Genomic DNA, 16,802 nt, shown 5'->3' with positions numbered 1-16,802 from the left:
AAAGCCCCAAATTCACACGTGGCAGATAGACCCCTCAGGACAGCCACGTAGTTAGTGACCTTTTCATCTTTGTTCTGCGCCCTTTTGTAAAATTTGTGCCTCTCAAGTACCACATTCAGTTTAATTTAAAAATGTTCCTCCAATTTCATTAACGTATACTCAAACATTGGTCCATTCTACCTCTTCTTGTTCATCATCTACCTGCCTGCCAGTTATGTCCTCAAACACTTTCCTTCTATGAATGCCCAAATTATGCAGTAAAATATGTTGCTTTCTCACGTTGTTGTAATTACCCCCCCAATTGCTATGAGGTAGGACTTGAATATACCTTCCCATCTTTTCCATGGAATATCCGGCTCACCAAGTTCATTTAAAAAGGGTGGAGGCTGGCTCATTCCTGCCCCTGCCATGGCCATAAACTAGGATTCCCTCTAGATTGCTCTGGTAACTATCCCTTAATGCTTCCCAAATGGCAGGGCGAATTATAAGCTATTTTAAACTTTCCTTACTTAATTTTTCTCTTCCTGAGAAATGTGGTATACATGTACTTGTACTTTTCCCCAACAGTAAGGTGAAATTAACACTTTTTAATCACTTTTCAACAAAACATTTCATTAATATAAACTAAGGCTGGAGAGACTACTCGAGTCCTCTTTCTTTTTCCTTAGATTTCCCTAAGTCATTTGCTCTGGGCGGGAACTTCCTGTGGAGAGTGTTGACGCTTAGTCAGAAACAATCCGACTTCGTTGACTTCCTCACGCGAGTCCGATGCCTCACACGCCGTGCACACCCAGCCGCCGAAACGAAGAATGGAACAAAGCAGTTTCTTCACCCAGGTCACGCTCGACGACAAGGACGAAGCAATGTCACCAGACAACCAACGCCGCGTCGCGTTCACCAGGCACTTCTCACAAACGCTCCCTCGCTCCTCATCAGCATCCAAACAGGCTCCCCGAAACCTGCTGCAAACTCAAGCGCGGAGCCCGCCTCAGGAGATACCGATGAGAAGAAACTCCAGAACAGCTCACCACCAGTCGCCAGGCACCTCTGGTCTTCTCCCCCACACAGCACCAGCTCACCTTCCACCAAGCGGCCATAACGCTGATTGCTGCGTCCCGAAGAAGGTCACTGCGATGAGCTGCTCTCCCTTCAAACTTCTGTAGATACAGCAGGGATTTGGACCGCAGTGAGGGTAAGTCAACAGCTAAATCTTTTTCCTCCGTCCAAGCACCAAACCACTCCAGGGGAGATGCACCACGCTGACCCTGGCTCAGCTCCTTGTCCAATGTCACAAAAAGTGTAGTAAAGACGCACTACACATAGATAAGTTCCAGCACGTTTATTGAGTTCCATAAACACAGGTGCTCCCAGCTTGACGGCTTTGTCTCACACCAACATTCTATCGCTGCCTTCAGGTGACAGCACGGGCCGTACCAAGGGTAGGGGAAGCGAAGGGGGAGATGGAGGGGTGGGTGCAACCATGGGACAAGTTACAACAACGGTGATGGATTGAACCCAGATCTTTTGACTGGGTGTCAGTGTTTGATTGGTTCAGATGCTCTGTTCATTACCACACCCTTTTGTACCGCTTTTGGCCGCCATAAGTGTGGCAGGGTATGCTCAGACGTGAGTCCCTTGCTCACTTTGCAACTGGATTCAAGCAAGCCGGGCTGAAGACGGCTGGAATGCCAGAAACCGGTCCTCGGAAGCTTGTTTCCGGTCCAGGGAAGGAATGGCTTGGCAGTTCGGGCTGGACTGTTCCCATGAGGCACAGGGTCAGACTGATTTGCATATAGCCATGTCTGAACTGGGGTGGCAGAGTGGGCTAAATAACGGTGATGGATTAAACCCAGATCTTTTGACTGGGTGTGAGTGTTTGATTGGTTCAGATGCTCCGTCCATTACCACCCCCTTTTGTACCGCATTTGTTTACAGCGGGCAGGAGAGGAAATGAGCGATAGACCTCCAGTCGCGATGCGCTCCGTTGTTTCATCAGTTGATACCGCTTGTCCAATGCAGCTTCCTGGCATCCGTTTTCATTCTGGCAGCATATTTCTCTGGGACCATGCAATAATAGTAAGCAAGAGCAATTGCTAATGCGAACTTTCATCTGGCGATTCTCTGCTTTTCTACTCTATAGACATTACATCTTGTAGGTCTCATACGTACTCATAAAACTCTGCATACATACACCACGTCTCGGGACAGGAGAAGTGATTTATAATAAAATAAATTTAAAAAAAAAAAGGAGTAGAAAAAAGGGTAAAGGAGACTTAACGAAAGAAAAGAATGGGGAACAATAATAGAGCAAGATGGGTGGTGCAAAATTAGGGAGTAAACACAAGTTGGGAAAGAAATGGATACAGAAGGGAAAGGAATAAAGAGGAAGGGATACAAAAGAGAAGGAATGATTAAAGAGCTGAAATACAGAACGGAGTGGTAAGAGGAGTTTTACAAAGGTGAAAACAAGGGCAGGGAGAAAGTGAACTAGATGAAAGGTAAGCGAAATTAACATTTATGACTAGTGGAGTGCAAAGGAAGGCAGAGAACGCAGACAGGGGGAAATGAGTATGGACACCCTTTATTTAGATGAAGGAGGGAGGTCTTCCTAATGACGCTGGGGAGGGAGGTATCAGCAACTACTGCACATAGTAGCTGTACTGCTGTGTGAAATTTCAATTTTAGAGCTTTCCCTGGGGCAAACTGGGTTGTTGGTGGCCACCATGTAGCGATTTTCAAGATATAAATGGCTCAGCTCTCTAATGAATATAAATCTCAAACCCCGTTCCAAAGTGAAATTAAAGAAATATTGGAGTTGTGTTTAGCTTCCTTCCCAGACTTCCATTTCTAGTGAAGTTTTTTAGTAGAACTAAAGAACAACCTACAACGCATATTTGGCTCTGTTCATTACATAAAACGGGCCCTGTGGGTTAAAACAAACTATTGCACAGCTCAAATATTGTACAGAATGACTGGATTTCCAGCAGTCTCGTAATGAATTAGAGTCATGATTTACAGTGGTAGGAGCAACACTCTTTCAGGTCGGGGATAGCCCTGCAGCCCTCAATAAGTAAACGCACGACAACCTCGGCTTTCCAGCCTTCACGGACACCAGAGAGGAGCCTGTGTGAGGAGCCTTGCTGTCCCGGTTTTGTGAAATGAACGAACAGCTCGATGAAAAGCAGACAGGGAGATGCAGATTCTAGGCACATTTAAATAATAAGTTAAACTAGACAAGAGGAAAGTGTTTAAAACACCATCAGGCAAGGGTGAACTTGCAAGAATAGTGTAACCATGGGTGCTTTGACATTAGTCAAACAAGTTTCGTGGCCTGGTGAGCTTCCGAAGCCTCGTAAAAACAAATAAATGACTATCAAAGGGGAACATTCAGCTATTAGTTAAAAAGGGCACTTCCACCCAGAAGTGCTTAGTATTGAAAAGGGACGGTTTTTAAGCACACATGCACTTTGTGCACAGGCAAAATGCCATCACTCACAATGAGAGGAGTCAATGGTTATGGCCAGCTAACTTCTTCATCCATGCTGTATGCAGTAGCAGGAGGTAGCAACATGTGATTGACAGACCAATGGACGAAGAGGGCTGACAAAGCCCCTGTATATACATAGGTTTATATATATATATTTCTAAATAAAAAAAATGTTTTGACTAATGCCAGACCTAAATAAAAACAAGCATTTGCAATGCAATAGGTCTCGAATTTCCTTGAGTTTGAGCTATTGGCATTGTAAATGACAATGCCTATTATTTATCTGTTTTGTTAATTAACACATACATAAAAGGCATTTCATTTACAAGCATAGAAAAAATATATAAAGAAGGAGTGCATCCCGACTTTTCAGACTGTTAGCCACATTTCATTTACAATGCCAATAGCTGAAACTCTTGTAAATGTGAGACCTATTTAATTTCTAAGAAGCAGCCGCCATTGTCCAGGGCTGCTAAGAAAGTGTAGGCGCATATGTCGCATTGAATGTTGCAGCAAAGCATGTCCTGCCTGCAGTAGGAGACACTCATTAAAGAAAATAGTGCTTACTGATTAATTAAGACACACTGTGTATCAACAGAAGTACTAGGGCCAGTCCCCATGGGTGGTTACAAATGAAGACAAGGCAGTACTAAGGAGGGACTAATAAGCCTAATAACAAATGAGAAGCCAGAATTTACGAAGGATGAGCAGGGCTTCAAGTCCATACACGAATACAGCATGCCTCGCAGAGTGGAGCATGTGCTGCCCAGGTTCGACCTAAAAAATAAATGCTCCAAACTGAAATTACCTACAGCTTTCTGCTTGAGAATTTAGAGATGAAGCTCATTTTGTAAACGTAAAAATAAAAAGATGCCCAATTCACCATGCAAAGTACCACAATGAAAATGTAGAGTGGAGAAAAAACAAAAAATGATGCAAAGTGTAATAAGAAAGCATCGAAACATTGGAGCCCAGTAAACCTGTGGACACGTAGGACAAATGAAACCAAATGCAAACCTGGCAGCTTAGTAGGTCAAGACAACATTTTCCAGAAAAAAGACTTGTGAAAACATTGTAGCTCAACCATAACAGTCAACAAGGACAACCTATATGCCCGTACCGGAAAGAGACGGGCATATAAATATATATGTTTTTCAGTCACCAGTAGTTTGCTATGATTCATTAAAGTCATTTGTTACTGATTAGATATACATTGTGGACCACCAACTTATCTTAATACACTTAATTTTGAATGTATGCCTGTATGAAAAGTAGAAGCAGAGGTATGTATCCACAGCAGAAAAAAAGGATTACGTTTTTTACAATCATTTATCAATTAAAAGTGCTTGGTGATGATCACACTATGGAAGAAGTAAAAACAATTCATTGTGGCTTAAAGGTCTTCCAAATTTGTCCGCTCTACTGCAAGTTTCCTAAAAGAGCTTTCTACCACAAAGGTGAATATTGTTGTGTGTTCTGGTCACTCCAGTCCATAATGGCCTTACATTGGCTCATAGGCTGAAACGGTTGACACTGGGGCACTGAGATTAGGACCATTATTCTTCTTAGTTGAACCAGGATTGGCAATGTACCTACATGATTTTGCCTTTCTGTGCCAAAGCCTTCTCTGCTTTGTAGGTACTCTGCCTTAAATAGTTTTTAACTTTTCTTGGGTATGATCACCACAGAGCACTATGGAGCAAAGTGATAAATTCACAGGTAACGGTGCAAACTACAATTGAATAAAATAAATATGTGAAACAGTGTGCAAACAAAGCTCTAACATTCAAAAACTCTATAATCTGTAATGATCAATTAGCAGCACATCAAAATGGGGTCAAATAATAGGAAACGATAATCAGAAAAAACTCCATATGATAGGGGGCAGCTTGTATTGTTCCACAAAAATGGGGAGGGCAACAAATGTAACCATGGTTGTCCTTCGGGTTCTCATTCGGCAGCGCTTTTGCAAATTACTTTTGAGTAGCTCTTGCTGGAATACCAAATGAATTGGCCTCTATGCCTTGTAGAAGCTGAAGCTGCAGGCTCCATGCAGAGTAGTAGCGTACTGGGGTGCACCATGACCGAAATATCGCATGTGAACTCAATGTGATCACAACCTCCCAACAAGGGCCTAGACTGTTCAGCACCCCAGTACCACCTGCGACTCCACTCCCATGGATCCATTCAGCTACCTCAGGCTAAATCGCCAATCCTCCTATGTTTCATAGACCACACGTAAAGGAGGAAAGAGAAATTTTATTTCTAAAGAGCCAAATTGCAAACCCTAAGCTGTTGCTTCCAAGCCTTTTATCCAAGTACTCGTTCTACTTATGCCGCTCAAAGATGGATGCTAAAAGAAGCAATGAGCAGAAGTTACAAACGGATGTCAAGTTCTGCTGAGCTCATCCTCTCTAGATTAAGTTATATGCTCCAATTTACCCAGCCTATACATAACCTATTTACATCTTTAATTAAATTATAATATTCTTTTATTTTTCACTGCATAATGGCCTGATTTTTGTAACAGACAACACTGGCAAAAATCTAAAGAGAAAACATTTACCAAAATGGGTGGTAAGCCGAGCATAATTGGTGCAACTTCTGTGTCATTAAGATCAGTTGATCGTGCATAAGCCATAACAAGAGCTACTGAGAACTCTGAGGTTCAAAATGAAGTAGCCACATTCATATGGGCAGTTATGAAAAAGGGAGTTTGCCGTGTCTGTGCCTGTCCTCTCTGGAAGTCCACCATTGCAAAATCCGCTGAGCAGACTCATTCTTGAGAGGATCGGTTTACATAGTGCATAGAATTCTATTGTCTTACCCCAGGGATTTGCTTCTTCTATAGGTCATAAATCAGTTTTAGACCCCAAGGATCATCACTGAGCAACAGCTTAGGTGGGAAAGAAATAGAAGCCATACAGTACATAAATGTCTGTATTCTCTGATGGATAATCTGGAGTCTTCGATGGACAGCACTTGTATGAGCCCTGAAAGGTATTTATTTCCATCAAGCGCCATTCTTCACTCCTCCCAATACTACAACCACTAATAGTGCACTTATTATTCTATGACAACTGCAACAAGCCCTTCCCTCCTGCAGCTGCTCCTTACAACCACCCAAGTTCTCACTATATGTACTGATAGAATAATAATAATAATAATAAATTGTCATCTAGAGCGCCATGTTACACCATACATCGTGTCCCCGCGGAAGGTCCGGACCTACAAAGGCTGGAGCAGAGGCAATTCAAACAATAATTTTGGATGGTTCCGCTCTCAAATGGACCGACTGTTCTAAAGCAAAGCCCTCTACACTGGTTTCAAGAGTATGTCATCTGGGACTCCAATAGACCAAGAAATATGCTGCCTAGCTGATTGTTATAAACAAATCCCTTTAAATGTCTCTGGTTTTCAAGTATTATATATTTATTGAAGTTTTGTAGTAGAAATGTAATGGGGTCCATCAATATGCATTCAACGCCTTTCCAATCCGCTGCAGGGTCCCTAACGGTCTGCAATTGAGCTTCCACCAACATTACATCATTACAAAGCTCTCTCTCTAATCTTGGGCCATTCTCCTGCCCCATACACAATAGAATAGAACATGAATGGACAGAAGAAATAAATATGAACTATATAATTATATGTGCAAATGGAATTGAACAATAAACTATAAAACTGATATTCTGCTTACAGGCAAGTCTACCTAATTCCTGCCTTCACTGCTCTACACGGGCCTCTAATTAAAGAGGAAATTCAATTGAAGACCCTTTGTATAGCTCTCGTGTCACTCCATGGCTCACTCCTTTTTCCTTTCCAAAGCTTTCTGGCAGGAGGTGGAGACAGCACTGTTGAAGGCAGACCAGGCCCATGCAGGTTAAAGGAAATCTCCTCCCCCTGCTCTAAATGCAGCCCACTACGCCTCTCCAGCCCCTATCATCCAAAAGCCAGACATGCAATACGCAAACCTAGCAGAGGTACACTGGATGGTTAGGCAAGAAAATACCTACTTTCTAAAAGTGGTATTTTCAAAAAGAGAATGTAAAAATCACCCTCACCAAAAGATGCATCTTAACATTCTGAGTTCAGGCATACTAAACTTTAATGTATTACCTTGTTCCCAGGGCCAGTTATGTTTATAAGATGTTATAAACAAACTCTCCATTCTGTCCTATGGGAACCGGTAGCCTTGCATTAATGAAAAACTAAATTGGCAGTAATTCACTATCAGGACATGCCACACACACCAGGGAATGTCCTACCTTTCACATACACTGCACCCTGCCCACAGGGGTACCCTGGTCCTACCCTAGGGGTGACTGACTGTAAGAAAGGGGAAGGTTAGGGCTGGCAAGTGGGTATACTTGCCAAGTTGACATGACAGCACTAGACTGCACCCAAGATCTGCAATGGCAGGCCAGAGTCACCTTTTACAAGCTGCTTCTGTGAATGGCACAATTAGTGCTGCAGCCCACAAGCAGCACTTTATTTACAGGCACTGGGCACACAGCGCACTCCACTAGGGTCTGACTAGTAAATCAAATAAGCCAATCATGGAATCACTAATCCATAACCACAATTTAAAAAGGGAGCACTCGCACTTTGGCACTAAACAACAGTGGCAAAGTGCCCAAAGCAACTAGACCAGCAAAACATAGTCCAACACACAGCAAAACACAGGAGACAAAGGCAAAAATGCAGGGGAGACCCAAGCCAACGGTGCCAGGTCTAACAGTAATTTCTCCCCTTATTTTACTTTACATAGAACTACAAGGCAAGGTCGCCCCCTTTCCTCTATAATTTTTGTTCTTTGTCTAGAACCCTTACTTAAACATATTCTCTGCAATACACTTAGCTACCAGTTTAAACACAACTCCCTAGAGATCACGTTATCGGCTTATGCTGATGATGTTCTTTTTTCATGTCCAATCACTTGTCCTCTTTGGATCCTTTGTTACAAGAGATCTCTTTATAGTCTGAGGGCGTGGCCACGGATGCGACCAAGATGGCCGTTTCTGTCTGAAGCTCCGCCGACCGGGCACAACAAACTCCGTTTTTGCCCTTGCAGGAGCCCTGAGATAACTGCATGAGCGCACCATCCACTCCAGTACGCTATGCCAAACCGTCTGAGCTCGACTTAGAAGACCCAGAGCCCCCGGATGCTTGAGAACTCGGCACGGCACGTAGCCGCACTGCGGATCGCGGGCTGTCTCTCGACGTGGGCTGAGCGGAGCTGGGTGAGGTGAGTGCGGGCCCCGGTGAGCTGCTGGCGCCACCCCGCACATCTGTTCCCCCCCGGGGCTGCGGGCCTTTCCCCCCCGCCCTCCCCGACCTTGCCTTTTTCGTGCCTTAGTTTTGATTATTGATGGTGCATTTGTCAAGTTTTATCTGTTTTGCATAATCAGCTCCTACAATATTTACCTATGCATCCTTTAACTGCCAGGACAGCGTGGCGTTGCCACGCCCTAAGCTGTATACCTCTATGTGTTTTCTCATTGTGTTCCTGCAGCTTTCCGCTGCTGTTGGACTTTCAATTGGTATCCTTGACTTATTATAAAAATGTTCTGTTTTACTGGATTGGGATTGCCTCTGGTGGGGTTCTTAGAGGCTGGTTGGGGGTAGGGGTTGGTTTATATGTTCAGCTCTAATGTTTTTTGCGTTAGTATGCATGGTGGCACTGGTGGGCAGCGAAACACATTTATATCTCCTGCAACGAACATGAGTACACACTCTTTAAGGTTAACCTAGGACTGCGACCCGGACCCTCCGGGCTTTCTGTAATGTCATGGAATGTCAGGTGTTTAAATAATATAAGAAAACGCATGCAGATTTTGAATTACATTTCCAGGCATAACACAGACATAGTGTTTCTGCAAGAAACGCATCTTGCTGGTAAGGATCACACCCCTGTGGTGTTGAATTGGGGATCTCATAGATACTTTTCTAACTTTAGCCGAAACGCAAGATGGGTGGCAATTTTAATAAATAAACTTATCTCATTTGCGTTACATAAAACCATTGTGGATCCTGAGGGGCGGATATTAATAGTTTCGGGGTCACTGATGGAAGTTTACGGGCCAAATAGTGACTCCCCATCCTTTGATGACCTCCAGATCAAACTTTTATTGTTTGACCTCGGGCTTTTAATTTTGGGTGGGGATTTTAATCTGCTTTTGGAACCGTCCAAGGATAGCACCTCTCTTTCCCCTGATTCCAAGCCCCGTTCCCGGCAATCCCTTAGAGACATATGTACACACTTTTCCTTAATCGCTGTCAAATGACGCCTACACTCCCCTCGTCCAGATTTCACACATTATTCGGGGTATCATGGTACATGGACCAGAATGGACTATTGGTTGGTTTCTCCAGGTGTGGCTGGATGGCTGGACGATGTAATCACTCTTCCCCGCACCCTGTCCGACCACTCTCCTATTGTTCTCCGGCTGCGCATTTTAGACCAGCCGGCTATGAGCAACAATGGCGCTTTCCCGGGAGAGCGCTGTTGGACCAAGTTTTTCGCGAGGAGTTGAGTAGTGCAATTGAGGATTATTTTGAGCTCAATACTGGGTCGGTGGATTCCTGGTCTGTTCTTTGGGAGGGGTTCAAGGCCTATATGTAAATGTAAATGTAAATGTACATGTATTTATATAGCGCAAATCACTAACCGAGGTCGGTATCTAAGCGCTTGCTTAGGGAACCCGTCCTGGTATTCCCCTGTGAGATAACCCCGGCAGGGTATCCACAAGGTGAAAGCCAGGCATCCCGCCGCGAGGGGCCGTTGTGGAGATTAAGCAAGCTATTGCCCAGAGTCGCAGAGTGTGAACCCGTGAGTCAAGAAGGCACCGGAGCGAGAATTATCGAGTCCGTGGAATTTTTGAGCCCAAGACCCGCCGAGGCGGGGGATTGAACCTTGGTCCAGGGCCGATCTCAGCTTCCGGGTCTGCCGCCTCTAACCCCTGAGCCACACTTCTCCACTAGGGGTGAGTATCTCCAAGCGTGCCGGGTTGTTGCGGGACCTGCGCTTGACTCTGGACCGGGTGGAGGGTGAGATTGCCGCGTTGGATCGTGAATTGAATACATCGTCCTCTGATGCGAAAGTGGCAAAACGCCTGTCGCTGTTTCTTGAGTTTAGAGAAGCGGCAGAACGAGAAATGCTTTTCCTCACTAGGCAATACTCTGCACGGCAGTATGGTGAGGGTGAGCGGCCCGGGAGGTTTTTGGCGCATACCTTATGCCCCCCACGCGACCATGCGCATATCACCACAATTACTGGCCCGCAAAACACCTTGCTAAACACCTCCACTAACATTCGTGACCAATTTCTAAGCTATTATAAAACACTGTACACCTCTCGGATCGGTGGCGGCCTACAAGAGCAGGAGGAATATCTATCTGAAATAGCAATGGTCTACCTTGAAAGATACATGCAGGACTTCCTTGCTGTCCCTATTACACCTGATCGCATTATTGAAGCCATTGACTCATTGCGCGACTCCTCAGCTCCGGGACTGGACAGCTTTGCAGCCGATTTTTATAAGGAGTATAAGGATATCTTGGTCCCTAGATTAATTGAGGTTTATGCAGAATCCCTTGAGATGGGCACGCTCCCACCTACGTTTAGAGAAGCAGTGAATATTCTGCTTCCAAAGCCCGGGAAAGACCCTGCTCTCTGTGGCTCCTACCGGCCGTTATCGCTTTTAAATGCAGACTATAAAATCTTGGCTTAAGTCATTGCCATAAGATTGTCATTGTTGATGGAATTCATCATTGCCCTGGCGCAATTAGGCTCTGTCCCACACAGGTCCACCTCACTTAACCTTTGCACCCTGTTTGCCGTACTGCACAGATGCAACCCTGACATACCAGCGGCCGCTGAGAAGGCGTTTGACTCTCTGGAATGGCCCTTCTTTTTATCAATTATGAGACGTATGGGAATGCCGGAATGTTTTGTCTCTACCGTGGTGCTGTTATACACTGGGCCCACTGCCAGACTTCGCTTAAACGGCACCCTATCTGAACCCTTAGTGCTATCATGCGGCACTAGGCAGGGTTGCCCGCTCTCCCCGTTATTATTCATATTAGCTATGGACCCTTTAGTCCAACTTTTCCAAGAGAGACACCTACACCGCAGACTTCAGTTCCGCAGTTAAAACAACTTACAATTGACTTATCAGAAAGTTATATCAACCAATTAGCTGAAATACATTTTGCAAAACAGTTTAGTGAAAGGGCACACTTGTTGCGGCACTCAGTGTCACTGTATACACCAGGTCCCCTAAAAGAAGAAACAAATCAGGGGGGGTTGGGGGGGGGGGGGGGGGGGGTTGAGTGGATTTGGCGAAAAACTGGATTTGGATCAAAAGTGTATTAAAAGAATAGGGTTCTATAGGAAGCGCCAAAGGGCTGAACTTGGTCTTGGTCAGTATTTTGACTCAGATGAGATCCATGGGTGTGACTCAAATGAGATCCAAGGGTGTCCCAGAGAGATTTGTGAAAATAACAAATATAAACCAATCAGGATTATAAAAAAAAAACTTTCATACATAAATCACATACAACAAGAAAGTGGAGTGATGGTGCAGTGCTCTGTATCTCGCTCAGGACAATATAAAACCATAACATACCTAAACACAGTCTATTCAATTACAAAAAAAAAGTATGGGGAATACTATTCTTGAGCAAATTTGCTTTTCCGATTACTATGTTGGGACTGGTTAATGTAATTACCACCGATAACTGAATTAGTGTTAATGTAGTTTCTGCAGCTTTGGCAGAACTCTTGAAAGCAAATTACCCAGCAGGGAAGTATGTTTTGGGTGCCATACTGCAGGATCTTCGTTGTACTTAATAGGCAGGGGTAACTAACAAGTGTCTCTAATGGGGATATTGCCATTGACATAACTACATGATTGTCAGCCTACGGCAAACCATATAAGCCTTCCTTATTCTGTGCAATCCCCATTGTGTGCAAAAAGGAAAAAGTATGCTGAAGGGTGTTCTGCTTGCATTTTACCATTTTTTATAATCCAAGAAGTTGAATACAAAACGAGCCATAGCGAGACAATTGTCTGAAGTTTTGCATTTGCTCAACGCAAAAGGCTTTATTTATTTATTTTTTAATTGCTTGCCTCCAAAAAGATGCACACAGGAAAAATACAGTCTCCAAAGAATTGAGTCCTATATAAGAAAAAGAACAAGACCAGAAATAATAACTTTTCGACAGTCAAAAAGTAAGGAAGTTGACATTTCAATCCTTGCGTCTTTACAAAGATAGAGGAATCTGAGACAGACAGGACGCATCAAAATTCAGAAATACAACTAAACCCCCTTAACATGAGTAAAAGTGGGTCAAAGAGCTAAGAATATGGTTTCAAACAGAAAAAAGGTGATATCAACTGTTTTGGCAGCCACAAGTTCTGTGTTTAGGTTTGACGTTAGCCAAGACCTTTGATTTTTCTAAAATTAAATGCATGATCTACTTACTTATAGGGACTTTCAGATAGCCCTCTTCATAGTTTGCCTGTTGTGGTGACATTCACATTTTTCTTTCTACCCTACAAAAGCGGGCAGTTGGCCAGTCCATTTAAAGCACTGGTTAGTTTCAGTGTGAAATGAAGCATTCGGCTTTTTCATAAGGAACGCAAAGTAGTTCAATTTTATGCGAGAGGCTACAAAGGAAAGGAGTGCTTTATGAGACCTAAAAATGTTTTTGCTTTCAGTCATGCTTTTTTCACAGAGAATGTCCAGACAGCTCTCCAACAATAGTTTTACACAAAAGAACCATGAAACAAATCAAGCTCTGGCAAATTCAAAAAAGTACTGTCAATGGCTGATTAATGTCTTTGCCAATGCGGGTTTTAGTAATGCTTTTACACTGTCAGGTGTGAGATACAGAGCACTATGCCATCGCTAAATTCTCAGTTCGGACATTAGCCGGTCTATTCTAATAAACATATATATACAATATACTTACTTAGTGGGACTTTAAGTGGCGGCCTGTGCTGGTAAGCATGGTAAGGTGGTGGTGTGGGGCGTGGCGGGGGTGGTGTGGGTGGTTAAAGTGAAATGACTGGATAGGAAATGTAAAATAAATAACTAAAACCACAGCAATTCGACGAGCGCAAGGTAAGTGGTTTTATTTATTTATTTTTACATTTCCTAGCCCGTCGTTTGCCACTTTCACCCACCCCTACCCCCGCTCGCTCCACTGCACTTACCTGGACTGGCCACAACTGATTTTTCTCCTACCCACTACAGCAGGGGTCTCCAAACCGGTCCTGGAGGGCCAGATCCTTGCCAGATTTTTAAAATTACTCATGTATCTCAATGGGGATATCCCAAAAATCTGGCATGGATCCGGCCCTCCAGGACCGGTTTGGAGACCCTTGCACTACAGCATGGGTCAGTGAGTGCATCCCTGACAACCACTGGCTAACTTAACCGTAAGTTACAACATTCTGATATTTCACAAAAAGCACATCCGCTTGCAAAGCAAACAAAGTAGCTCCCTTCAGTGCCATGAACTACTGAAGCCAGGTGTACTTTGAGACACCAAAAATATTTTTGCATTTTGTTTTTTTTTCATATTGACAAGGGCCAGGTAGTTGTTCCAACTAGAATGCCTGAATAAAACAAATCTCTAAACCAGCACTGACAAAGCCAAAGTGCTGGCCAGACCTATTGGCTTAGCCAATGCTTGTTTCATATAAGTTCTGTAGCTCTCCTTAGCCCATTAATGAAATCTGTGGCCAAATGCAGCACACACCCAACTGTAACAGGTAAATTTACCACTCATCAATACTTCTCATCAAGGATTTGCAAGATAGGGTAGGTGCTGATGAGGTGGTTCTATGCTGGTTCTCCTCCTTCTTACACAGCCGCTCACAAAGGATAAAAATAAAAAACTTTACCTCCGACCAATACCCAGTCAACAAGGGCATCCCCCAAGGTTCAGTGCGCTCACCTCAACTGTTCAACATATACATGGAACCCCTCGCCACCCTACTCAAAAATGCTAACATCCCTTTCCACCTCCATGCAGATGACACCCAGATCTATCTAGAAACCTCCTACATAGATGGCATTCACAAACTAAACGACACTCTAAAAGAAATCCAACATTGGCTATCCCTTAACCACTTAAAACTCAACCAAGATAAAACCGAAATTCTCATCTCCAACTAAAAAGAGAACGCTCATATTTCAAAATGGCTAAAAGCTTTCGATGCTCTTAACTGCAATCACACTCTGACCCACTCCCTTAAATCATTAGGAATCACCCCAGACTCAAAACTCGACATGGCCAAACACATCAAGAACTCCGCAAAGAGTGCCTTCGTCAACCTGAAGCTACTTAACAAAATAAAACCATTCATGCCAAGCAACGACCTCAAACAAGCCACCCAATCACTGGTGCTATCCAGACTCGACTAAGAGAATGCCACCCTCACGGTATAACAAAATTTCACGTAGCTCCCCTCAAACCTACTCTCATCGCAGCAGCTAGAATGATCACTGGAATCAGGAAATATGACCACATTTCACCAGCACTCAGAGAAATAAAATGGCTCCCAGTCGAATTGCGTACCAGTTTCAGAACTGCCTGCCTCACACACAAAGCCCTGAAAAACCGGAGTACTTGGCTGCTGAACTCAAGAGGGTTTGTCAGACAAGGAACCTCAGGAGCTCCAGCACCCTACTACTCATCCCTATGAAAAAACACGCAACAAAAAACTGCTGCACGGTCCTTCGCCGGAAACGCGCCCAAAATCTGGAATGCCATCCCAGTCATTATCAGGACTCTCTCATCCTTCCCAAAATTAAAAAAAAACACCAAAAAGTCCTTTTCCTCAACCGCTCCCTCCCGAATGGATAGCCACCATCTAAACACAAAGCCCTGCTCGTCGTCTCTCCCAGATATTGTAGCTCTAATACTTACCTCCTCCCTATTTGATCCCTAACTGCTCCTCACCCCCACCTAAGTGGTTCAACCCCAAGACAACGTGCACTCTATGAGGTTATCTCAGGACTCACATACTACCTCAATGCTGCTCAGCACACTTGGAGCGCTTCACAACAGTATTTTGAGCAAGATTAATGCAATAAATCAATATTCTACAAATAGGTTCGGAAAGTCCAATACCCTCGGGTCAGGATAGCGCTATATAAAACTCCTTAATAAATAAATAAATGATAATAAAATAAACTTCATTAAGACATTAGTGCATGGCATCAACCTTACATCATGCCAACTGTGCCTAATGGACCAAAATATATGTAAGCAGCATTGAGTCACTGCACAAGTACCCAGCTATAATCACCTATATGTTGAATAAATCTGAAGGGATAGATACACATCCCTATAAGAAGTAGCCTACGAGTAACATGCTTTCAATTGCCTAGTCATTACATTTGTGGTGTGAAAATCATAAATGTAGAATTTTACATTTAACGCATATTTAAATGATTAGGATTACAAGTGTTGAGTACAGAAATTCACACATTAGGCTACCAAAGCAGAGGTACCAAAGATTTACACTGAAAATAGTATGATAAACTCTTGTTTATTATAGTTTTATTTTTCTATCAGGACCGAGGCTTGGTTGAAGGTACAGGGTGAAGACAGGCTGGAAGGGGAGTGTTGGGCACTGCCTCCACTGCGTATGTGGGTTTAGCTGGCCATATCAGGCACAGTGAAGCTCTCTCCAACGCCAGCTGCATTGGTGCTCAGGCTAATCCTGATGCTGTTAGCAGCATTAAAGCAGTGCCAGGATTAGCTGCAGTGCACTCTGGGAGCCTGTGACAAGAGAAGCAAGGGGCACGCATTTAAAACCAAGGTGCAGTACACCCGAAAAGGCGTCTATAACAATTGGTCCCAATAATGCATGCAAGCTTGCATGTCAATATGGGTGTATGTGATGAGACATCTACTTGCTTGTGATCACATACACACTAGTGGAAATAGCAAACAAACAATGTTGTTTTCATTGTTACATAGGGAATAGTTGACACCATATAGGGTCCATGCAATGTATCCATCGGCCTCCTCAGACTGCCCCCACTGCCACCTGCCTGAGGCTGAATTGAGCCACAAGCTATGGTCCTGTCCTTCCCTGCAGGGGTATTGGCAGGAAGAGTTGTTGCAGCTATCCGAAAGACCCTCATGGTCTGCTACAGATGTGTGTCTCTTGGGGCTATCCCCTCTACCACGGAAAGCTGCAGTGCTGCGCCGCTTCACTGATCCTTCCCTAATACTGACTAAAAGACTGTTCACGCAGCGTTGGAAATCCCACTCAGCACCAAGAAAGGG

The 16,802-nt window shown here is 43.9% G+C and overlaps 1 protein-coding gene across 3 annotated transcripts in view; it reads right to left on the bottom strand.

Annotated features, from left to right (window-relative positions):
- PARVB (parvin beta) overlaps positions 1 to 16,802 on the bottom strand; it is a 543,452-nt gene that overhangs the window by 282,079 nt on the left and 244,571 nt on the right. The gene's annotated exons all lie outside the window — the stretch shown is intronic.

Source organism: Lissotriton vulgaris, chromosome 1_2 (assembly GCF_964263255.1).
Source record: "Lissotriton vulgaris chromosome 1_2, aLisVul1.2, whole genome shotgun sequence".
Lineage (NCBI taxonomy): Eukaryota > Metazoa > Chordata > Amphibia > Caudata > Salamandridae > Lissotriton > Lissotriton vulgaris.
Note: the sequence above shows the minus strand (reverse complement) of the source record. Positions and strands in the feature narration are given on the sequence as shown.